This window comes from Nuphar pumila, chromosome 9, assembly GCF_984573655.1.
Source record: "Nuphar pumila chromosome 9, dmNupPumi1.hap1.1, whole genome shotgun sequence".
Classification (NCBI taxonomy): Eukaryota; Viridiplantae; Streptophyta; class Magnoliopsida; order Nymphaeales; family Nymphaeaceae; genus Nuphar; species Nuphar pumila.
The window spans coordinates 99267055-99291810 of record NC_143257.1 but is presented as its reverse complement, the minus strand read 5'-3'; the positions used below and the strand labels follow the sequence as shown (position 1 = coordinate 99291810).

The window sequence follows — 24756 nt, the reverse complement described above, 5'->3', positions numbered from 1 at the left end:
GGCATCATGTTCAAGCAGGTAAGACTTGCAGCCAATGTGTTTAGGCAATTGGGTGTGTTTAATGTTGCAGTCACTGGTCTCCTGTATTCATCTGGATGAAGTTAGGTTTCATCAGTTATTGAATGGTGAGATGGATAGGAATTATGCTTTGTTTTTAATCTCTAACAAAGCACATGTTTTTTGTTGGTTTCTATCTATACTTCTAACTTTCTTCCATAACTCTGTTAGTGACTCCAGCATGCTTTGCTTGATGCTTGAAATATAATCCAACTCACTTCTGAAAATTGTAGACTCTGGATGTTCTCCTGAAAGTTCTTCTGGTGTTCTCAAAGAATGAACAACTAAGGACCAAGGTAAATGCTCTTAACATGTGCTTTTCTATAAATTCCTGCAATGACTTTCCTCAATGTTGGAGTTTCAAAAATATGCAGGTCACCTCTTTTATTCATCGCATGGTTGACACCCTAGGAGCATCCATATTTCCATACCTTCCTAGGCATATCTTCACCAATGGTAAGTTGACACCCTAATCCCTCGTATGACTCTGCAGTTGGTAAGTTTGCTCTCTTGCCAAATCAAGAAGTTCCTTTTATTAATAGATGATGATATTGACTCCTTGGATCTTCTTTTATCCTTTTGTAGATATGTGGGCTATGGGAGAAATCATGGCAGAGTTGTTTACTCTTCATCCTCTCTTTCCTGGTTCAAGGTACTTCTCGTGGGAGCATAATGGATGTGTTACATTGTTAGTTAAGCACTCAAGAGATCATCAGACACACGAGTTTGTGCACACGTGTGCACATGCACCCCTTTTCTTTTTCACTTGGAGAATTCTCTGGTAACCATTTTAATCACAAGTGGTCAAATTAAGTTTCTAAAACATGGCATAGTTGCTTATGCTTGAAACCAGACCCAAAGTTACTTGAACACTTCTACAAGCCAACAGTGTCTGTGTTTGACACTCGGTGACACTGGCACCTGAGGATGCTTAAGTTTTTAGCTCATTTAATCTACAAGTATTCTTTATAAATTTACCTTTAGGCTTTCTTTTTTTTATTTAAACATACTTTTTATGATTAAATATGTTAATCTTGTTAAAAAGTACAAGTATCTTAATGACTTTGTATTGACCACACATTCATGGTTTTATTTGAATCCTCAAGAAAAATTACGAATGAAACACTTATGATGTTTTTTAGTCTTATGCATTGCATTACTGATATGGCACTTTCTCTTTGAAGTTTGATGTCCAAACACGCTTTACCTGCTCTCATATATATATATATATATATATATATATATATATATATATATATATATATATATATATATATATATATATATATAGTCGTACCCCCATATCTACCACTTCTCAAAATCCCTTTGTACCTGAACCTGTACATATGTGACATAGGTTGAGGATTTTTTTTTTCTGTTTACTGACTTGATTTTACAAATAGCGTAACTTTCACTTTCCTTATTGATCTGTTTGGTTGATAATTCCTTGTATATCATATTTGTGAACTTTTTGCAGTGAAGCAAATGAAATATACAAGATATGCAGTGTGATAGGTAGTCCTGATCAAAATACCTGGGTTGATGGGTTAAGACTTGCTGATTCAATCAACTATCAATTTCCACAGGTAAGATCTGATTGTATATTATTACCACTTTCAGTGTGACATGCTATCGTTTCTTTATTAGGATCCATCTATAATGCTTTTCTTTTAAAAAATTGTGATTTTTAATTTTAGTGGATGGATGTGTGTTCCGAGTTTTAATATGGGTGATCTGCTGCAATGCTTGGAGATACTTGGTCTTTATTGATTTCTTTTTTTACCCCACTGCACTCCCAAAACCCGTTAGGCCCCATAGTTTGTCACTTTCAAGGATTCACAAGGTGCTGAGACTACACTACTCCTTTCAGTATATTTGCTTTCCCTATGCTCGTGTTGTTCTTGAAATATATTTTCTTTAGTGCATGAATTTCCATCTCATGAGATGGTAGCTGTTACTTAAATTTAAGGTATAACCAGCCATTATCTTCAACATGTTGAGTATATCTTTTATTACTTATCATGTATTGTTTGCTTTTCTTGTTTTTCCATGAAGGCAGGTTTTTACTGATTGTATTTTTAGTGAAGTTTAACTTCGCCTGTGTATAACTGTTTAGTTATACACTGCCGGTCCCAAGCCTGGATAAAGGAGGAGGGTTGCGGTAGGCTAGCATAAAAACTTAGTCATACCCTATGAATATGAACCAATATGAGAATTTCGTTGGGTGTTCCCTACTAAGCGACACGCTGTACTCTATAGGCTCGGAGGCAGTGATAAATGGGCAAGGGTTGCTAGGTCGTCGCCCGGAAGCGACGTGTCACACCGGCGCCCGGGTGTGGTGTCAAATAGGCAAGTGTTCCCTCACTTTGTTGGATGGGTGGGGGTAAAGAAGTTAGTTCAAGACCATAAAATTAGGTTAGCCACTTGGAACATAGGGTCTTTAACTGGTAAGTTGGTAGAGTTAGTAGTGTTATGTGTAGGAGAAAGATTGATATTTTATGTCTACAAGAGACCAAATGGGTAGGTGAGAAGGCAAAAGTGATAGAACCTTGGGGATATAAGATTTGGTATACAAGAATAAATAGAAATAGGAATGGAGTAGTGATTGTTATGAGTCGTGAGTTTGTAAATAATGTAGTTGAGTTCCGTAGGAAGGGTGATAGGATTTTACTTATTAAATTAGTATTATGTACGGATATTATTAATATTATTAGTGTTTATGCACCTCAAGTAGGTTTAGATGATTCCATTAAGCGTCAATTTTGGGAAGATTTAGATGGAGTAGTACAAGGGATATCTTATAGAGAAAAGCTTTTCATCGACGGTGATTTTAATGGACATGTAGGCATTAGTAGGGATGAATTTGAGAGTATCCATGGAGGCTATGGTATAGGCGAAAGAAACGAAAGTGGAGAAAGGATTTTAGATTTTGGTTTGTCCTATGATATGATCTTAGCAAACACTTGGTTTAGGAAGAGGGAGTCTCACCTAGTAACATTTAAAAGTGGGGTTAATACAAGTCAGATAGATTTTTTCCTACTTAGAAAGAGAGATAGGGGTTGTTGCATCGATTGTAAGGTTATACCGAGAGAAAGTGTAGCTACACAACATAGAGTCTTAATTTTAGATCTTAAAATTAGACAATGCCACAAAAGGGATAGACATATGATAGATCCTAGAATTAAGTGGTGGGCACTGAAAGGAGCTAAACAAGGAATGTTTGTAGAGCAGGTAGTTAAGGAAGCTGATTGGTGTCTCGAGGAGGATTCAGAATCAATGTGGAATAAGATAGCAGGTGGCATGAGAAAGGTGACTAAGGTAGTATTGGGTGAGTCTAAAGGCGATGCACCGCTAGGTAAGGATACATCATGCTGGAACGAGGATGTCAAATTAGCTATTAAGGTTAAAAGAGAGTGTTATAGAAATCTAAGTAAGAGTCGTCATAATGAGAATTTGGAGAAGTATATGATAGCAAAAAAGGAAGCTAAAAAAGTAGTTCGGAACGCGAGGGAGAAGGTATATAAGGAAGTTTATGACAAGTTGGATACCAAAGAGGATGAGAAGGATATTTATAGGCTTACAAAGATGAGAGATAGAAAATCAAGGGATCTGGGTATGGTTAGATGTATCAAAGATGAAACACAAAAGGTTTTAGTCAAAGATAAGGAGATGAAGGAGAGATGAAAATATTATTTTGATAAGCTATTTAATGGAAGTCATGCTCAGGATCTTGGAGACTTGTCCATTCCTTTTCATGAGATGAATCGTGACTTCATGCGCAAGATTCAAAAGAAAGAAATTGCAAAGGCTTTGAAGAAAATGAAATCAAGAAGGGCAGTTGGCCCATATGGTATACCTATCGAGGCTTGGAAATGCTTGGGAGAGAAATGTTAGAATGGTTGACAAATCTTTTTAACAAGATTTGGCGGACAAATAAGATGCCTAATGAGTGGAGGAAGAGTACTTTGGTGCCTCTATATAAGAATAAGGGTGATATACAAGATTGCACAAATTATCGTGGTATAAAACTCATGAGTCATACTATAAAACTTTGAGAGAGGGTGATTGAGTATAGGTTGAGGAAGGTTGTCATGATATCGGAGAATGAATTTGGTTTTATGCCTGGAAGACCAACTATGGAAGCTATACATCTTCTTAGACAACTTATTGAGAGATATAGAGAGAGGAACAAATATTTGCACATGGTTTTTATTGATTTGGAGAAGGCATACGATAGAGTACCTAGAGATGTTCTCTGGTGGACAATGATGAAGAAAGGTGTTTCTCTAAAGTACATTAGTATAATTAAAGATAAGTACGAAGGAGTAGTAACCAATGTCCACACTTGTGGAGGGGTGACAACCAATTTTCCTATAACGGTTGGGTTACATCAAGGATCTGCATTAAGCCCTTTCCTATTTGCTATAGTGATGGATGAGCTTACGAGATCAATTCAAGAAAATGTGATGTGGTGTATGTTGTTTGCTGATGATATTGTTTTGATTGATGAGTCTAGAGCTGGGGTTAATGCTAAGTTAGAATTATGGAGACATACATTGGAAGCAAGAGGTTTTAAGTTGAGTAAGAGTAAGACAGAATATATGGAATGTCGGTTTAGTAAGCAACAAAGTAGTGATGGGAGTGTAGTGAAGCTTGGTGAGCAAGAAGTACCGGTGGATGATTGTTTCAAATATTTGGGATCTATCATTCAAAACTAGGGAGAAATTGATGGAGATGTAAATCATAGGATAAAGGTTGGGTGGATGAAATGGAAAAGTGCAACTGGAGTGTTGTGCGATCGTAGAATGCCATTGCGGTTAAAGGGAAAGTTTTATAGGACGACTATTAGGCCCGCTTTACTATATGGTACGGAATGTTGGGCTGCCAAGAGACATCATATTCAAAAAATGAGTGTTGCTGAGATGCGTATGCTTAGATGGATGTGTGGAAATACAATAAAAGATAAGATTCAGAACGAGGAGATACGTAAGAAGGTAGGCGTTACACCCATTGAAAATAAGATGAGAGAGAATCGTTTACGGTGGTTTGGACATATTCGGCGAAGGCCTAATGATGCTCCAGTTAGAAGGATGGAGAAATGGGAAAATATATTAGTTAAAAGAGGTCGGGGTAGGCCTAGGAAGACTTGGATGGAGATGATAGGAAAGGATATGAATGCTTTGAACCTCACCGAGGACATGGCATTGGATAGAAATAATTGGAGGAGAAGGATTCATGTGGAAGACCCAAAATGATTTTCTTTGTTGGTTCATATTGCCGACCCCAATTGTTTTGGGATGAAGGCGTAGTAGTTGTTGTTGTTGTTGTTGTTGTTGTGTATTTTTAGTGAAGTTTATTTACTGTGCTTTCATGCAAATCAGTCTACACTTATTATTTTTAGGAGTGTTATTCTTGATCTCTCCTTCCTACTTCCTTTCATCTTTTAGCCAACAACTTGAACTGAAGATATTCTTTCCAGCATCACTTTAAGCTTTGAAGGGCACTCCCAGTTGGTTGGTTCTACAAACACATGCATCTGAAAGCTTATTTCTTTGTCCTTTTTTTTACTCTGATTAGTATCCTAAAGTCTTGCATTTTATGCTTGAGTTTTTTGTCTTTTGAAAGCTTCTTTGTTGATGCATTTCTACATCAATGGATTTCTACAGCACCTCTAACAACTCCCTTTGCTAGATTGGCTCGGTCATCATCTTGGTTCAACATGAAGGTTGGTAAAATCTTGTCAGATGTCTCTTGAAGTTATTAATACAACCCTTTTAAGCTTCTAGGTCTGTCATTTGATTTGAAAGCTTGTTAGGATGTGGACTAGTATAGGCACCTCTAGAATATTCAGACATTATAGATACGAATTCAAGCTTGTTTATTTTTCATCAGGTCGTTTGCCAATGACGTTTAGGAGGAGCTAGAATGCAAAGAGTGTGTTCTTTAGAGTTCAGGCCAAACCAACTAAATTCTTCAGACTCTGGATTAGCTGATTCACTTTTAGGGTCTGCTGGGACTTCTGGAGTTTCAGAATGTTGCTTGCTTCCACAATCAACTATTTATAACTGGAGTTTTGGTCACTTGTCAACGCCCCTGTTGACCTCAGCGGATGAGAATGAAAAAACAGTGGTGAAAAGAGAAGAGAGGGAGAGAATTGATGAGTTATGGAGCCTGATTCAGAGTTTTTGCCCTTGCAGTAGGGGGGGTCTGGGGGCTCCCCCCGGTGTGGGTCCCGCTGCGCGGTTAGCGAACGGAGGGTCCAGGGAGGGCGCCCCTGGCGGGGGGGCGTAGGACGGCAGCGCCCCTCAGAAGAAATTTTTTTTGGGCTTATGTTTGAGACCCTGTGTCTTATGGATCAGACCCGATTTTTTACTAGCAGCTTAGTTAAAACTGTGTAAAAAAACCCTAATTTTTGGTTAAATGAGGACTTTGACCCTCATTTGATTAAAAAATTCAAGGCGTGTATGCCTCGGCTTGAGGCGCGCCTCGCCTTGAGGCATCCGCCTCAAGGCGTATGAGGCACACGCCTTGGGGCTCTTTTTTTTTTTAATTTTGTGACGGATTAGCGACAGATAATATCTGTTGCTAATATTCAGCAATGAATTTTTGATGTTTTGCGATGGATTATATTCCGTCGCTAAAATAGCGACGGAATATAATCCATCGCAAACCCAAATTTGTGCTTATTTAGTAACGAACTCGCTACGGATCATGTCCGTCGCTAATTCATCGCAAATTAGCGATGGAAGTAGCGACAGATAAGTTCTGTCAGATAAGTTTTGTCGCTAATTAGCAACCAGGATTATGCGACAGACGTTATACGTCGCTAATCTGTTGCCAATTCATCGCTAAACTGTTTAGCGACGGATAGTGTCCGTCGCTAATCCACGTTTTTCTTGTAGTGATAATGATATATTAAAACTAATATGCTAAGAATATAATGATAGATTTAGAATTGAACCGGATCATTCTTTTTTGGATTTATAACCCGAAGAAACAACACTTCGGCATGACGATCTGGTCATGCTGGCTCAGCCTGCCATACCTACTGTCATCATGCCGGAAGAACTCCAAAGCTCTTTTTAAATTTTTTGTATTTGTTTAAATAATGTTAAAAAATCATAAAATATAAAAAAAATCTAAAAAATGGAGAAATTTTATGAACTTAGAGAGAAACCATAAATGATGACTTATAGGGTCCAATCAAATTTTAAAACATTAATTTAATTCCTAAACCATCAAATATCAAATAAATACTATAATTATTAAAAGAACAAAAAATAAAAGAAAAACCATTTCTCAAGAAAATCGATAAAAAGTGATTATACCAAAATCGGTCGATTCAGCCCAATTCGTTTCAATTCAGAAAACATTGTGTTGATCCAAGTAAGGCTAACCAAGATCCAACCCATTTCACAAGCACTCGAGAAGACCGATTTGATCCACGCATTTCACCAATCCAAAGAGAAAGCAAATTACACCAAACTGAAAGGTCACATCAGTCTTTTTTTTTTTTTTGGTTTTTTACAAATTGGTCCCTTTAAGTTAGGGGTGGAAAAATCTGACCCGACCCGCCAACCTGCTTCTTAGCCGGGTTAGGGTTTGGCTTAAACAGGTTTGTGTCATAAACGGGTCGACCCGCCTAACCTGTTTATTAAACGGGTCATGTTCGTGTTAGGGGTATGCCAACCCGTTTGACCCGTTTAATAAACGGGTTAGGCGGCGGGTCAACCCGTTTACACGAACCCGTCAAAGAACACGAACTCAAGTTGACCTACACATCACCGGGTTGACCCGTGTGTCCTCGTGTGATCATTGAGAACTAAGAAGGGGAAAAGAAAGATAAGCTCGGGTTTTTATGCTTCAAGTTATCAAGTCGACCCGTTTAATAAATGGGTCGCCGTGTCGTGTAATCGTGTCGTGTCGACCCGACCCGTTTATTAAACGGGTTGATCGTGTCGTGTCAGGTTACCCGTTTAATAAATGGGTCGTGTTCGTGTTTGCCACATTCGACCCGTTTAATAAACGGGTCGTGTTCGTGTTGAGGTATTCTGACCTGCCAACCCGTTAACCCGACCCACCAACCCGCCGACCCGACCCGATTGCCACCCCCTACTTTAAGCTTATACAAAATAATCCCTGCCTTATGCTATTTTGCAAATCAGTAGGCATTTTCATTGATCTTTGCAAATCAGTGGTTGAAGTTAACAACTGTTTAGCGGTTAAAGGGCTAATAATTGACAATTTTGCCCATATAAAATAACCAATTTGCAAATTATAAATAAGGTAAGGCTGATTTGCAAAAGGTTAATAAAGCGCATTTTGGTGACCAGTCAGCCATGGTCAGTTTGATCATGCTCAAACTACAGCTCAGATAGAAGGACCAGTTTGCAATAACGGTGAGAAAGGCAAAGACCGATTTGCTAAATGGCAAAAGTTAGGTATTATTTTGCAAAATAACTATAAGGCAGGGAACAATTTGCAAACTAACCTCACGCTAACCCTAGTTAATTCATAACCAGGGCGTAAGGTTGCCCCCAAGAGCTCTGTAAGTACCCGTTGTCCGTATATTACGAGAGGGTGGTGTATGTTCCCCCCCGATGATTCACTGAATCCCACGTCTGTGTTCGGGGCTTTGAATGAGCACCACGTATACAAGCACATGTGGCTCGTATTCCTATGTATGTTGACATAACTTTGCATCGGACTCTGGTGTTGTTGCAAAGACTTAAGTACCCTTTCTTGCTATTCTTCTCATAAAGTGATGGTTTGAGAAAATGATAAAAATGCCTTTCATTCAAAAAAGAAAAAATAAACAGTTCAAAAAAAGGACAAACATGTCCTCCATCCAGAAAGTCGAAGATGATGTTGACTCTTCAAAGACTTCTTCTTCTTTCTCCGTAAAACACTGTAAAACCCTCTCTCTCTCTAGAGAAGAAATCAAGGGAGGATTCTTGAAAAGACTTAAGTGCCCCAAAGATGATTATTTAAGACCCAGTCTTTGCACTGCAGGATTATCCGAGAAAGAAATCTCCCCTGGAGGAGGCCATGAACATCAACCCTCTGACTCCCTTCTCTTTCTGCTTCTGTGCACATCCAGCAGAAGATCCTACATTGCTCCATCAAGCACCGACTGACCTGCACATTGACTCTTGTGGAGCCTGATTCAGAGTTTTTACCCTTACAGGAGGAGGGTTTGGGGGCTCCTCCCAGCGTGGGTATCATCATTCAACTAAATGAGTTGTAGATCCTGATTCAGAGTTTTTACACTTACAAGAGAGGGGTAAAACCTCATCTCACTCTCTCTCCCTTCTCTCTCTACTTCTGTGCACATCCAACAAACGATCCAACATCTCTCCATCAAACACCGAGTGACCTGCACACTAACTGTAGCATCGTTCAACTTGATGAGTTGTGGAGCCTGATTTAGAGTTTTTGCCCTTACAGGAGGGGGGTTTGGGGGCTCCTCCCAGCGTGGGTAGCATCATTCAATTTGAAGAGTTGTAGAGTCTGATTCAAAGTTTTTACCCATTCATATTTTAAGGCATTAGATCTCATGTTTGAACATTCACGCATGTGCAGTTTGCTTTCATCATGTTCAGTTGCTTTCTAGATTATACTTTGAATTCTGGTGCATTTTAGATCTACCGATTTGTATGTAACCAGAGCTCATTTTAATCTAAATTTTTTACTGCAACTTTATGCATATGTCTTCATGATCTCCACCAAAAATCAGATCATTCTAAGTTTGTTTGAACCACTTTAAAAATCGAGATTCAAAACCTGTTATTTTGCACCGTCAGGATTTTAGCAGAATCAAGACCAACTTGCGGGAGTGATTTCTCCCTAACCAGAGATGATCTTTCCAATCCGTAAAAAAGGTTGTTTTTTAAATTGAATCTAGTTTGTTCATACCAAATTTCAGCGATTTCTATAGTGTTTTCATACCAGTTTTGGGTAGAAAACCATAACCCTGTCACCTTGTGTCATTTTAACAGCTCAGATTTTAATCCATTTTGTTTGAATTTTATTTCCCTAATGGGAGATCATTTTTCAATTCTGTAAAATGTATTCTTTTTGTTTATGTGTCTAGTTCATTCCTGTAAATTGGCAGAATTTTTCATGGTCAATTATTATTTTATTTTGATTAAATACCCGAACCTTGTATCCAGATTTTATAAATGTTCTGATTTTGGCCCCCATATCATGACTGTTGTAGCACTTCTTCAACAAATCGTTATTTGATTGGCAATATTCTTCAGCAAATTATTGTTATGATTTTTTTGGGTCTTTAATGAGTCTCTACTATGATTTGTAGTATTTTTGGGTCTCCAACGAGCCTCACAATGATTTATAGTGTTGTTCGGTCTTTTAACTATGATTTATAGTGTTTTGGGGTCTCCAACGAGCCCCACAGCGATTTGTAGTGTTTTTCGGTCTTTTAACTATGATTTATAGTATTTTTTGGTTTCTAACGAGACCCACAGCGATTTATAGTGTTGCTGGACCTCGCTATAGCGATTTGTAGTGTTTCTCGCTAAACACTACAGCAATTTGTGATACAAATCGCTATCCGAATCAGGACCAACTTGTTAGGACCATATCTCCCTAACCAGAGATCGAATTTCAAATCCGTAAAAAGTGGTGTCTTTGTTATAAAGTTTAGTTTATTCCTGTAAATTTTTAGCGATTTCTATGGTCATTTGTTACCCCATTTGGATCTAAAACCAGACCCCTATCAGTCTACCTTATTTGAGTAACATAGGTTTTTATTTCATTTTGTAAGAGTCATATCTCCCCAACGGAAGATCATTTTCCAAATCCGTAAAAAAGGTTTTCTTACTCTATGTGTCTAGTTTATATCTGGAAAGTTTTATAACTTTTTATGCTTTTTTGATATTTCAAACCTGTTAAAATCTGAGACATGTTATTATTCCATTTTAAGTGAGTGAATGGAAGTTAATTATAACCCTTCTCAGTTTTTAACAGGTTTGAAATATCAAATGAGCATAAAAAGTTAAAAAACTTTCCAAATATAAATTAGACACATAGAGGAAAAAAACCCTTTTTACGGATTTGGAAAATGATCTTTCGTTGGGGAGATATGACTCTTACAAAATGAAATAAAAACCTATGTCACTCAAATAAAGCAGACTGATAAGGGTCTGGTTTTAGATCCAAATGGGGTATCAAATGACCATAGAAATCGCTGAAAATCTACAATAATAAATTAGACTTCATAACGAAGACACCACTTTTTACGGATTTGAAAACTGATCTCTGGTTAGGAAGATATGACCCTGACAAGTTGGTCCTGATTCGGATAGCGATTTGTATCACAAATCACTGTAGTGTTTAGCGAGAAACACTACAAATCGCTATAGCGAGGTCCAGCAACACTATAAATCATTGTGGGTCTCGTTAGAGACCCGAAAACACTATAAATCATAGTTAAAAGACTGAAAAATACTACAAATCGCTGTGGGGCTCGTTGGAGACCCCAAAGCACTATAAATCATAGTTAAAAGACCGAACAACACTATAAATCATTGTGAGGCTCGTTGGAGACCCAAAAATACTACAAATCATAGTAGAGACTCATTAGAGACCCAAAAAAATCATAACAATAATTTGCTGAAGAATACTGTCAATCAAATAACGATTTGTTGAAGAAGTGCTACAACAGTCATGATATAGGGGCCAAAATCAGAACATTTATAAAATCTGGATACAAGGTTCTGGTATTTAATCAAAATAAAATAGTAATTGACCATGAAAAAATATGAAAATTTACAGGGATGAACTAGACACATAAACAAAGAGAACCCATTTTACGGAATTGAAAAATGATCTCCCATTATGGAAATTAAATTCTAACAAAATGGATCAAAATCTGAGCCGTTAAAATGACACAGGGTGACAGGGTTATGGTTTTCGACCCAAAACTGGTATGAAAACAACAAAGAAATCACTGAAATTTGGTATGAACAAACTATATTCAATTTAAAAAACAACCCTTTTTACGGATCGGAAATATCATCTCTGGTTAGGGAGAAATCACTCCCGCAAGTTGGTCCTGATTCTGCTAAAATCCTGACGGTGCAAAATAACAGGTTTTTAATCTTAATTTTTAAAGTGGGTCAAACAAACTCAGAATGATCTGATTTTTGGTGGAGAGCATGAAGACATATGCATGAAGTTGCAGTAAAAAATTCAGATTAAAATGTTTTACGGAGAGAGGGTTTTACAGTGTTTTACGGAGAAGGAAGAAGAAGAAGATGACGATGAAAAGTTCAAACAGACATTTTTTATGGCTCAGGTTTGTTTCGTCGGATGACCATCGGGAGGAGCTTCCAAACCCTTCTCCTGTAAGGGCAAAAACTATGAATCAGGCTCCACAACAAATCAAGTTGAACGACGCTATCCACATTGGGAGGAGCCCCCAAACCCTCATCCTATAAGGGTAAAAGCTGTGAATCAGACTCCACAACTCATCAAGTTGAATGATGCTACTCACGCTAGGAGGAGCCCTCAGACCCCCCTTTTCTGTAAGGGTAAAAACTTTGAATCAGACTCCATAACTCTTCAAGTTGAATGATGCTACCCACGTTGGGAGGAGCCCCCAGACCCCTCTCCTATAAGGGTAAAAACTCTGAATCATGATCTACAACTCATTTAGTTGAATGATGCTACCCACGCTGGGATGAACCCCCAAACCCTCCTCCTGTAAGGGTAAAAACTCTGAATCAGGCTCCACAACAGTCAATATGCAGGTCAGCCGGTGCTTGTGGAGCAATGTAAGATCTTCTGTTGGATGTGCATAGAAGCAGAAATAGAAGGGAGAGAGAGTGTGAGAGGGTTGATGTTCATGGCCTCCTCCAGGGGAGATTTCTTTCTCAGATAATCCGGCAGTGCAGAGACTAGGTCTTAAATAATCATCTTCGGGGCACTTAAGTCTTTACAACCACTCCTTTTTAAGAATCGCCATTTTTTTTGGCACCAATGAAGGAGAGGGTACTTAAGTCTTTGCAATCACATCAAACTCCAACGCTAATTAATGCTGACAAACATGGGGATACGAGACACACATGCTTACATACGTGGTGCTCTTTGGGACCCTCGAGCATGAGATGTAGCTAACTGCCCTGTTCGGGGGGGGAACATATAACCTGCTTTGGTATATTACATTCCTTCCTTTCTGCTGATTCCGCAGTTCATGCTTTTCTCCTCTCTCATTCTCTTCTTCTGGTTATCTTCGTTCCGTGTGGCCTCCCTTTCAATGCTGGGGCGAAATAAGCACGAATTATTGGAAGAGAAGGTATAGAGAGCGTCGGGCTCACCTCTGGAGCCAGCGGCCGCATCATCCCCGTCTTCCACAACCTTCGGCAGGCTGTCTTCTCCCGGCAATCCCTTTTGCGGGCTCTCCTTGTGGTTCAGAGCCCCTCTGGCTCTTTTTCCTCTTTCGGTTCCGGCCTGTTTGCTTCTCGTCCGCCTTCCGGTGCCGCGAGAACCAGACTTGCTTTTCCCTGAGGCAAGACGGGTCTAGGCGAAGGAAGGCAGCGTTCAGGAAGTCGAAGTCGGAGTCGGTCATGATGAGGCGGACGCTGGCTGAGAGCGTGGAGATGGTATCGGAGCCGAAGGGGAGGAACTGTGCGTGTGGAACACCTCGATCTTCATGAATCCGAGGAGGAATTCCCTGTTTGTGAGGTCGTAGATGCCGTCCAGCGGTGACATGAAGTAAGGTTCTCTCTCTTTCTCTGCAGCTTTTCAGTTTCTCGGTTAGGGTTTCATTCACCATTGTGTTCTTCATCATTTTTTTGGCTTTCATGGTTTCTTTTCTTCATTTTTACCCTATGGTTTCCATTGAGTTTCGTGGGTCAATTTTCCCATTTTTTTAGTCTTTTTACTATTTTTCCCTCCTTTCATTTCTTTTCGTCGTTTCAAGCCATTTTCTATTATGCAGAAATGGGACCAGCATTTAATTTCAGTGTCAGATTCTTTTTTCTGACGAGTTCTAAATTTTTTTGCTTCATTTTTGTTGATATAAATTTTTTATCATCCTATCACAGTATCACTGAGGTATGCAACCAGAAATACTCAAACGAATCGGATGCTTCAAAGCACCCACAGAAAGGCAATTGTGTCTTATTCCGTTTAGAGACTTTCAAAAAGTAAATGAAATTTGTGATATACTAATGGATGAACTGATAAGACTTTTAATACCTTTGCTTTTTCTGTTGGTGGGATTGGGGTTGAGGGTTGAGTCTAGGTGGTTGGATTTGGGAATGAATTTGCAAGTTTAAGGGTTTGACCCAAAACAGAACGAGAGCCATAACGGTGGTGATAGATCACTGGCACGCGATATGAACTCTGGCCAGAAGTGCTGATGAAATAGAACATATCAAAGTTGTTGTTGCCTAAAACTAAGTCCAAGATTGATAAAGTTTCATGTTACGACTGGACTCACGTGTTCCTTGATTTCTTGAGTCCTTTTTAACATGAGCATTGTCAATAGAACACTAGTGCAAAAAGATCTGCAGGCTTGTGCCGGCGTGGTGCTTCAATCAGTCGTTTACATTCATCTTTTCTACTTGCCTTGTTGAAAATACTTAGAGAAGGTAGATGACTTCTGGTTCAGTTGTCACTTTCCGGCTTCAAAATAGGATGCTTGGAAAGGGTCCTCAGAAAAGCTACATTTGAAAGATGAGATTGGTTTCTGAGTTGGTTCTGCATAAAAAAAGTTTTTTTTTAGAGGTTTTGGCAGTTATTTGTCGGTTGTGGATTTTCCTAACAGCATTAACAAAGATAAAATATTTGCTTTGTGCTGATATAAGTGTTTCTGACGATCAAGTGTGTGGTAGTTTCTTCATTGTGCAGCCAACTCACCTGAATGGTTTGATTATGTTCTTAATAGCGTATATATCTTTGCTAGATGGGAGTTGAATACTTAGGTTACTGCTAGGATACTAAGAATGTTTGACAAAAGGGATAACCTTTTTATGTGATAAAATTGCATGAACTGTAGGATGCTGAACACATCAGATCAGTAAGGCACCTGAATTTGTTGGAGAGCTCAACTCTGTCCGCAGAATTCTCATATTAGAGGGGGAAACGAACAAGAGCTTGTACTGGTCACATTTATGATTTTGTAGTTCATTTGATCGATGAAAATGGGATGAAGAGCTATTTCCTTTATCGTCCATAAGTTGGAATAGTTATATTGAAGGTATCAAGAAAATCATGTTCAAACCTTATTTTCAGTTAATCAATACTTGGAAGTAATATGATTGTGCAGATCCTTCCTTTGTTGCTTCCTTGATACCACAAGTGCTAGTGATGAGGCCTTTCTAAGCATGGATTTTATAAATGGTCCACCCACACCTAGTTCCTTATGTTAGCTTCTAGCAGTTTTTTTTCTTAGGTGCTATGGTAGTGGACATGCAAAATGTTTGAGTACCCAACTTATGGGAAGGTCCTCCCACTTTCAGTATGGCTTGCACTGTTTCAAAATCTGCATATCTGTATGATGTTGGGATCTTCAGTGTCTGCTCTTTTATGTTTTCATGTGTTGACATCTAATTTATGTTTTCAATTTTTTTTCTTTTTCATTTATCCAGGGCTATTATGATTATTATCCATGGCCTAAACGAGCACAGGTGAGTGTGCAGGTTTGTCTTTTTCTCTTTGTTCTTGTGTTACATTTACCAATGTTAACAATTTTTGTTCAATCTCTGTATTGAGTGGAAGATATGCACGTTTTGCTAGGCAGCTTACATCTTGCAACTTTGGAGTTTATGCTGTCTATTGGATTGGTTGGTAATTTCAAAGTATTTGTGAAGTTCATGATGTGCGATTGCTAAACCCTTCAGCTATAGTGAAATTCTAGTGTTATGAGTGGTTAAGGCTTGGATTGCCATCAAGCTGTGTGGAACAGGGTTACCAGAAACACTATAGCACTCGGGGAAGCGCGCTTCCCTGAAATGCACTTCAAAAGTGCATCGCTTTCGAAACGCTTGAGGAAACGACCCTTTTAAATGGGAAGTGCACTTTCCATTTTGCTTCCTCAATCGCTTCCCACGCACTTCCCCGATCGCTTCCCACTCGCTTCTCATTCACTTCCCAATATCAGGAAGTGAATTTTCTTTTTTTTCTTTTTTTCTTTTTTTGGGGGGGGGGGGGCTTGGAGCCTTTAACAAATATTTTGCCCAATATCGGGAAAATTTTAGGTCGCTTCCCTCTTCGTTTCCTCTTCGCTTCCCATTTCGCCGTCCCGCACTTCCCGCTTCCTAAAATTTTAGAAGTACCTCGCTATCCGCTTCTCGCTCTCGCTTACCAAATTGCTTCCTGCTCCCACTCCCGCTTCTAGTTAGGAATTAATGCCATCATCTTTTATTTGACTTGACCACAATATGAATTTTAACTGTGTCACAGTGATACTAGACCAGTCAGTGCTGGTTAGGTGATCCAGAATTGATGCAGCCTGATTTTAACCACCAGCTTTTAACTGCACTCTTCAAATTATTTAGCTTCAAGTCTTTTTTAGCTATTATCAAGAATTATTAAAGTTAGCACGATGTCATGCTTTCTTTCAGAGTATCATAGATTTTAAGCTGTTTTTGAAATGATGCTAGCTGGATCATTCAGTTGTTCAGTATTTGGTTTCAGATATCTTCAATCTTCAATAATTGTTGCTGCTTAAAGATTTTAGTTCTCTTTGTTGTTGTGTCTGTCTATAAACAAATGCATTTTTTGCTTGTAACAGGTCATGATGGAAGTGAGGGGTTACATGGATACGTCCCCTCACTTGACCATGTTATTGCTGACTCTGTGAGTCCCTATGCTGCTTTAACTTTTAAATACAAATATTAGAGGCTTAGTTGGAAAACTCGTGACTCGGATTCGGATCGCCTGACCCTTGACTCGTGAGTTTACAGGTCAACTCAAACGAGTTAGGACTTAGGACTATGAATTTCTAGTGTCAAGATATTGAAAAATCAAAATCCATATTGGATAATCACTAAATTTAGCACGACATTAAGTATTCAACTATACATAATTGTTGATATTTATGATTTAAAAGCATATGATTCTTTATAACAAATATTCATTTATGAGCATTACACAGTAAAACCATAAAATGCATGATAAAAAACACATAAGAAGCATGTGTATGGTGGTCCTGAATCGGTGATTCAGTTAGGGTTCGATCTGGGATGACTCAGGTGATTCTCGAGTCAACTCGTTGGGTTTGTCAACTATGATTAGAAGATGTTAGAGAACAAAGCTTCCACCTACCGATGAATCGAAGAAAGAAGCACAAAAAAACAAAAGGAGGAAAAACAACCACACACGAAAATAAGGATTTTACATGGTTTGGCAAGAATTGCCTACGTCCACGACCACACTGAGCCTTCTTCTTTATGGATTGGGATACACAATACAGAGGAGGATGCCTCCTTAAATAGGAGTTTACAAATTTTACATGGAGTCTACTAGTGTTGCTGGATACAACAAAGAATCTCGGGTAAAATTACATAACTACCCTTCAAAATTATGGATTTATATCCAGGTAGGAAATAGGCTTCACGCTCCTCCAGCAATCTCCCACTTGGAGACTGATTTCCTTTCATCTATTACACCTTGTGACTTTCCTCCTCATGCAATCCAGAATCTCAGTGCGACACCTCCAACTACTATCCATGAATGACAATTGAGGTTGTGCACAACCTCAACTTCTCTACAATAATCGTCTTGGTCAACATGTTTGCTGGATTTTATAATCCACGAATCTTCTGAGTGTTAGTGCCCCATTTGCCAACGAATCACGAATAAAGTAATACTTCATCTGAATGTGCTTCATTCTAGCATTGCTAGATGAATCACACTTTAACTGTCATAGAAAAAGGCATTACTTCTTTGCCTTTTGCCAAACTCTTCCAAACAATGCTTCAACCATATCACTTTCTTGCTGGCTTCAGTAACAACAACATATTCAGCTTCAATGGTGGAGAGAGTCACAATCTTCTGCAATTGAGAGATCCAACTTATAGCAGTGTCACCCAAAGTATAGACATAACCTGTGGTGCTTTTACTATTGTCAACATCACCACCTAAATCTGCATCAACAAAGCCTTGTAAAATCACATCACCTTTGTCAAAACAAAGTGTTGCTTCCCTAGATATGCCATGTACCTGCTCACGACTCCCACTGCTTGAGCTATGTCTGACCTGGTACAAACTTTGAGGCATACATCAAGCTGTCAACTGTTGAAGCATATGAAACTTTAGACATGTACTCATAGTTCTCATCTAACTTAGATGATTGCTTTTTCGATAATTTGAAATGACTTTTCAAAGGAGTACTTGCGGGTTTTGCATCCTGCATACAAAACCTGCTTAACACCTTTTCAATATAGTCTGCCTGAGACAACTTCAAAGAGCCAGCTTCTCGATCTCTAAAAATTCTCATCCCAAGTATTTTCTTTACAGCTCGTAGATCTTTCATTGCAAATTCTTTTGATAATTGTTGCTTTAACTTGTTGATCTCTTGAATGTTAGATCTTGTAATGAGCATATCATCTACATACAAGAGCAAAATGATATAACAATCATCAAACCTCTTAAGGTAACAACAATGATCTATCTGACATCTCATGAAATTGTGGTTATACATAAATCCATTAAATTTCTTATACCACTGTTTGTGGGTTGCTTCAAACCATACAGGCTTTTATTCAGCTTGCACATGAGCTCTTCCTTACCCTGCACTGCAAACCCTTTTGATTGCACCATGTAGATGTTTTTCTTCCAAATCATCATGAAAATCAAATTTCACATCTAACTGCTCCAAGTGCATGTTTTCAGCTGCAACAATACTCAATACAAGTCTGGTTGTAGTTAATTTAACCACAAGAGAGAAACTCTCAGTGTAGTCAATACCTTCATTCTAATCAAATCCTTTCACAACCAGCTTTGCTTTGTATCTCTTGTTGTCATCATGTTCTTCCTTGATTCGATAAACCCATTTGTTATAAAGTGCCCTTTTGCCCCTTGGCAGTTGGGTCAAAACCCATGTCTATCTCCTTTCATTGCTAGTGTCCACTGAAAAGAATCATTAACTTGCATTGCTTCACTAAAGCATTCTAGCTCACCACCATCAGTTAAGAATATCGCTGAGTAGGTTTAGACGCTCTAGACGATCTTCTCAATTTCATCACAAGTGCGCTAGGTTCTGGTTTTCGCATAATGTTTTCAGGATTCTCCTGAACTCTCCTTGCCACATCATGTTCAGAGATCTCCTCCAATTCAACCTACTCACCCTTTCTTGTATTGTCAAATTCTGCAATAGACCTATCTTTATACAAGACATTTTTATTGAATATAGCATCTCTCCTTCTTTTGATCTTCTTGTTCTGATCGTCCTAGAATCGATATCCAAATACGTTATTACCATAACCAATGAAAAAACACTTCCTTGAGTTTGAATCCAACTTATACGTGTCATGACCAACGGAAGAGAAGGCCCTCGGTTAAGCAAGTTGTTGTACTCACTGCTTCAGCTCAAAACATTTTTGGTAATCCAACATGTATCCTCATGCTTCTGGCTCATTCGTTCAAGGTTCCATTCATGTGTTTAACAACTCCATTATGTTGTGGTGTTCTTGAAACTGTTTTTTGCATATGAATCTCATTTACCTCACAAAACTCCTTGAATTCATTGCTATTATACTCTCCCTCATTATTAGACCTCAAACACTTTATCTTCACTCCTGATTCATTTTCAACTCGGTTTTTTCACTTCTTAAAAGTAGAGAATACATCATATTTATTTTTTGAGCAAATAAATCCATACCTTTTGAATAGATTCATCAATGAAGGTGACATAATAGTGTGAGCCTCCAAGAGATAACACAGGAAAAGGATTACATATGTCTCTATGCACAAGCTCTAACTTTCCTATCTTTGATGTCCTACTAGTCTATGAAAAACTAACATTTTTTGTTTTTCGAAAATACAGTCCTCATAAAGACCAACATTCACAGACTTCAAGCCAGATAATTTTTCCTTTGATGAACATATCTTCATCCCTTTCTCATTTATATGCTTGAGTCTACAGTGCCAGATTTAGAGTCAAAAGATAAAACAGTGATTTCTACGGTTTTTCTCGTATCCATGGTCATGTAAAGGGTACTTATTTTGTTGCTTCTTGCTACAAGCATGCACCTTTGACGATTTTTCAAGATCCACCCTCAAAGGTCATAACATACCCTTCATCACCAAGCTCTCATAGAGATTAAATTTTTCTTTAAGCCTGGAACGTTATGCAACTTCCACATATTATCATTAGCAATTTTAATTTGAATATCACCCTTTCACACAATATCTAAAGGTTCATTATCAGCGAGATGAACATTTTCAAATTTTTCAGCAACGTAATTATCCATACTTTCTTTGCATGAAGTTGAATGAAAGGATGCTCCAGAATCTAAGATCCAAGATTCAATGGGGTTGGCAACACTCGGGATTAGGGCATCAAGAACTGCCTCTATTGTTGTTGCATTGAAAAAATCTACGTTTTGTTTATGATTTTGTTTCCTAGTCTCTCTTCAAGTGCTCCTTCTTCCTGTAGTTCCAGCAACTGGGACACTCTTATTTCGAGGTTTATACTAACTCCTTGCAAACTTAGACCTGCCACGATATTGACCTCGCTGATTTGTTCTTCCTCTCCCTTTAATGTTCAAGGCAAAATCGGAGGTTTCACCTGATTCCTTGCTGCGAATATCTTCACTTAGAATCAGATCTCAAACTTTATTTAGCTTTAACTTGTTTGAACCTAAAGAATTGTTCACAACAATCTCAGTCGCACCCAGCAATCCGACAGAGAGGACAACAAAATCAATTTTTGAACCTCATCTTCAAAGTTGATATCAACCGAACTCAACTGGCTCGTAGTGACGTTGAATTTGTTGATATGGTCTGCGACAAAGGCACCTTCAACTATCTTCAGATTAAACAAACAACACATTAGAAATATCTTATTTGACGCTAATGGTTTCTTGTACATGTTTGAGAGCGCTTTGATCAGACCAGCTGTGGTTTTCTCATTCTTGATGTTGAACGTGATGTTTCGGGCCAATGTTAATCGTGCAACTCCCAGCGTATATCTTTCCAACATATCCCAATCTTCCTGTTTTATATTCGCTGGCTTGATTTCAAAAATTAGCTGATGCAACTTCTTCTAATATAAATAATCTTCAATCTACATCTTTCATAAATCAAAGTCCTTGTCATTGAACCTGTCGATGTTCACCTTTCCTTTGTCTATTGCCATCGTTCTCACTCTTTACTCCAAACCGTGGTTCTGATACCAATTGTTAGGGAACGAAGCTTCGATCTACCAATAGATCGAAGAAACAAGCATGAAAAAAGAAAAAAAGAAAAAACAGACACGAAAACAAGGATTTTACATGGCTTGACAAGAATTGCATACGTCCACAACTGCACTGAGCCTTATTCTTTATTGTTTCTCCTCCAATTCTGTAGGATATGTTGTGTAAAATTTAAACGTGGAGTTGCCTATCCAAAAAATAATAATAGTAATAATAAGTAGGGGTGGGTATAAACCTAAATGGGTGTTCTATGGATGAGTTTTTAATCTTTAATTTCTTATTGATTGTTTGCATGTTTGATTGCACAGATATCATTTTTGAACAAAATAAAACTGGAAAATCCAAGCATGCCATGTTTTTTGTTTGGCCATTCAACTGGTGGAGCTGTTGTATTGAAGGTACAAACTGCATTTTCTCACGACTATTTTTTGTAAGTTTATGATCTTAAAATTTGTTACTAAGTCCATTGCAATTGTTCTTATTCATTTAGGTTGCTTTAAATCCAGATGTTGAAGAGATGGTAGAAGGCATTATCTTGACTTCACCAACATTGTGTGTCAGCCAGCTCATCCTATAGTTGGAGTTAGGGGTGGCAATCATGTCGGGTCGGTGGGTCGGGTTGGCGGGTCAGAACACCTCAACACGAACCTGGCCCATTTATTAAACGGGTCGGATGTGGCAAATACGAACAAGACCCATTTATTAAACGGGTAACTCGACCCGACACGGTTAACCCGTTTAATAAACGGGTCGACCCGACACGATTATATCTCTCTGTTAAAAGATGTTGCAAGCAGGAAATAAGAGGGGGGGGGTTATTTTAAGTAAGAAGAAGTTAAAAAGAGTTATACTTTTAGCTTGATTTAATGTTAAAAAAAATTAACTCTTTTTTCAGATGAGAACATTTAATGCTATTGCTCTCAAGTCTTGTCACCTCTGCGATTAACTTTTTACCTCTTTCTCTTTCTCATATTTAATGTTATTGCTCTCAAGTCTTGTCACATCTGCAGGACGGGTTTTAAATATTCAAAAGTGTCGTGCATATTTAAAATGGGTCGACACGATTACCAGTTTGGATTATAAACGGGTTGCGAATTTAATCATCCCAAAGAACCATTTTAAATATAAACGGGTTGCGGGTTGACGGGTTCATGTAAACGAGTTGACCCGCCCGCCTAACCCGTTTATTAAACGGGTCAAATGGGTTGGCATACTCCTAACACGAACCCGACCCGTTTAATAAACGGGTTAGGCGGGTCGACCCGTTTATGACACGAACCCATTTAAGCCAAACCCGAACCCGGCTAAGAAGCGGGTTGGCGGGTCGTGTCAGATTTTGCCACCCCTAAGAAGCGGGTTCGTGACATAGAATTGTGTGTTTGTTTTTCTTACATACGAAACAAATTAGATATGCTTTCCTTTTGAACTTGTTTGAAGTAATCACAGAATCCTAATGTTGCATCTTTTGCGCTTATGCCTCCGGTGTGCTAATTCTCTAGAAGCTTTTTCTGCATTTTGTGGATGCTGTGTATATTTTTTGATTTCTACTGTCTATCAAGCCAACTCTTATTTTTATAATTTGTAGCTTTTTTCTTTGAAGTTTGGAGAATGATTAAACATTGTGTGATTGGTTGTTAGGCAGACCCCTATCAGATGTCTCTCAAGCTCCATGTGGCAGAGGGTTTCGAACCTGGGCCTTCAGCTTGGTACAGGGCTCCGCTTACCACATGGGATACCACCTCGGTGGTGAAGGCTTCACTTTTGGCATAAAAAGATGTTATTAGTTATTGATTGTCCCTTCTGTACTCTTATCTAGGGGTGGCAAAATCTGACACGACCTGCCAACTCGCTTCTTAGTTGGGTTCGGGTTTGGCTTAAACGGGTTCGTGTCGTAAACGGGTTGACCCGCTTAACCCGTTTATTAAACGAGTCGGGTTTGTGTTAGGGGTATGCCAACCCGCCAACCCGTTTGACCCGTTTAATAAACGGGTTAGGCGGGCGGGTCAACCCGTTTACACGAACCCGTCAACCCGCAACCCATTTATATTTAAAATGGTTCTTTGGAATGATTAAATTCGCAACCTATTTGTAATTTAAACGGGTAATCGTGTCGACCCGTTTTAAATATACACAACACTTTTAAATATTTAAAATCCGTCCTGCAGAGGTGACAAGACTTGAGAGCAATAGTATTAAATGTGAGAGAGAGAAAGAGAGGGAAAGTTAATCGCAGAGGTGAAGACTTGAGAGCAATAACATTAAATGTTCTCATCTGAAAAAAAACGTTAATTTTTTTAACATCAAATCAAGCTAAAAGTATAACTTTTTTTAATTTCTTCTTATTTAAAATAAACCCCCCTGCTTATTTCCTGCTTGCAACATCTTTTAACGGAGAGATATAATCTTGTCGGGTTGACCCGACACGTTTATTAAACAGGTTAACCGTGTCGGGTCGGGTTACCCGTTTAATAAATGGGTTGTGTTCGTGTTTGCCACACCCGACCCGTTTAATAAACGGGTCGGGTTCGTGTTGTATTCTGACCCATCAACCTGACCCGCCAACCCACCGACCCCACCCCTACTCTTATCATGAGACAGTCTCTTGTATCAATGCCCATCTACAAATTTTTCTTGTGATCTGTTTCAGGTTGTGGCTCCCCTGTTCTCAGTGGTGCTTCCCAAGTACCAATTCAAGGGTGCAAACAAACGTGGGATTCTTGTATCAAGAGACACTGTTGCTCTTGCAGCTAAATATTCAGATCCCCTGGTCTATACTGGTCCGATAAGAGTCCCCACGGGCCATGAGATTCTTCGCATCACTGCTTACTTGCAGCATAACATGAAAAACGTAACAGTACCATTATTTGTTCTCCATGGGACTGCTGATACAGTCACAGACCCGTTGGCTTCTCAAGACTTGTACAATCAGGCGGCCTCCAAGTTCAAGTTGTACGATGGGTTTTTACATGATCTGCCTAAGCGGGATGAAATTGCTGCTGATATCATTGAGTGGATGAATAAACGGTTGCAGAGTCGTCGAGGTGACTGGTGACACATCCACATAGCGTACATATCGTGGCTTCTATTCATGGGCATATAATGGTTATTGCAGCATTCAGCTCGTATCATATGGAAGAAATGTGTCTTATATCTCGTGTGTAGTTATTATGTTAATGAATAAGGTATAAAATCGCAGGAAAGCCTGTGAATGAGGGCCTTCTTTTTTTGACTGACGGACAATGAGAGCATAATTCAATTCTAAGGCCCGTTGGGATGGTGGATAACAGTACCATTTTTCAATAATCCGATG

General features: G+C 38.8%; 1 pseudogene; it reads left to right on the top strand.

Annotated features, from left to right (window-relative positions):
• Positions 1-13732: 13732 nt before the first annotated feature.
• LOC149828748 (caffeoylshikimate esterase-like) lies at positions 13733-24498 on the top strand (annotated as a pseudogene).
• The last annotated feature ends 258 nt before the right edge of the window (positions 24499-24756 follow it).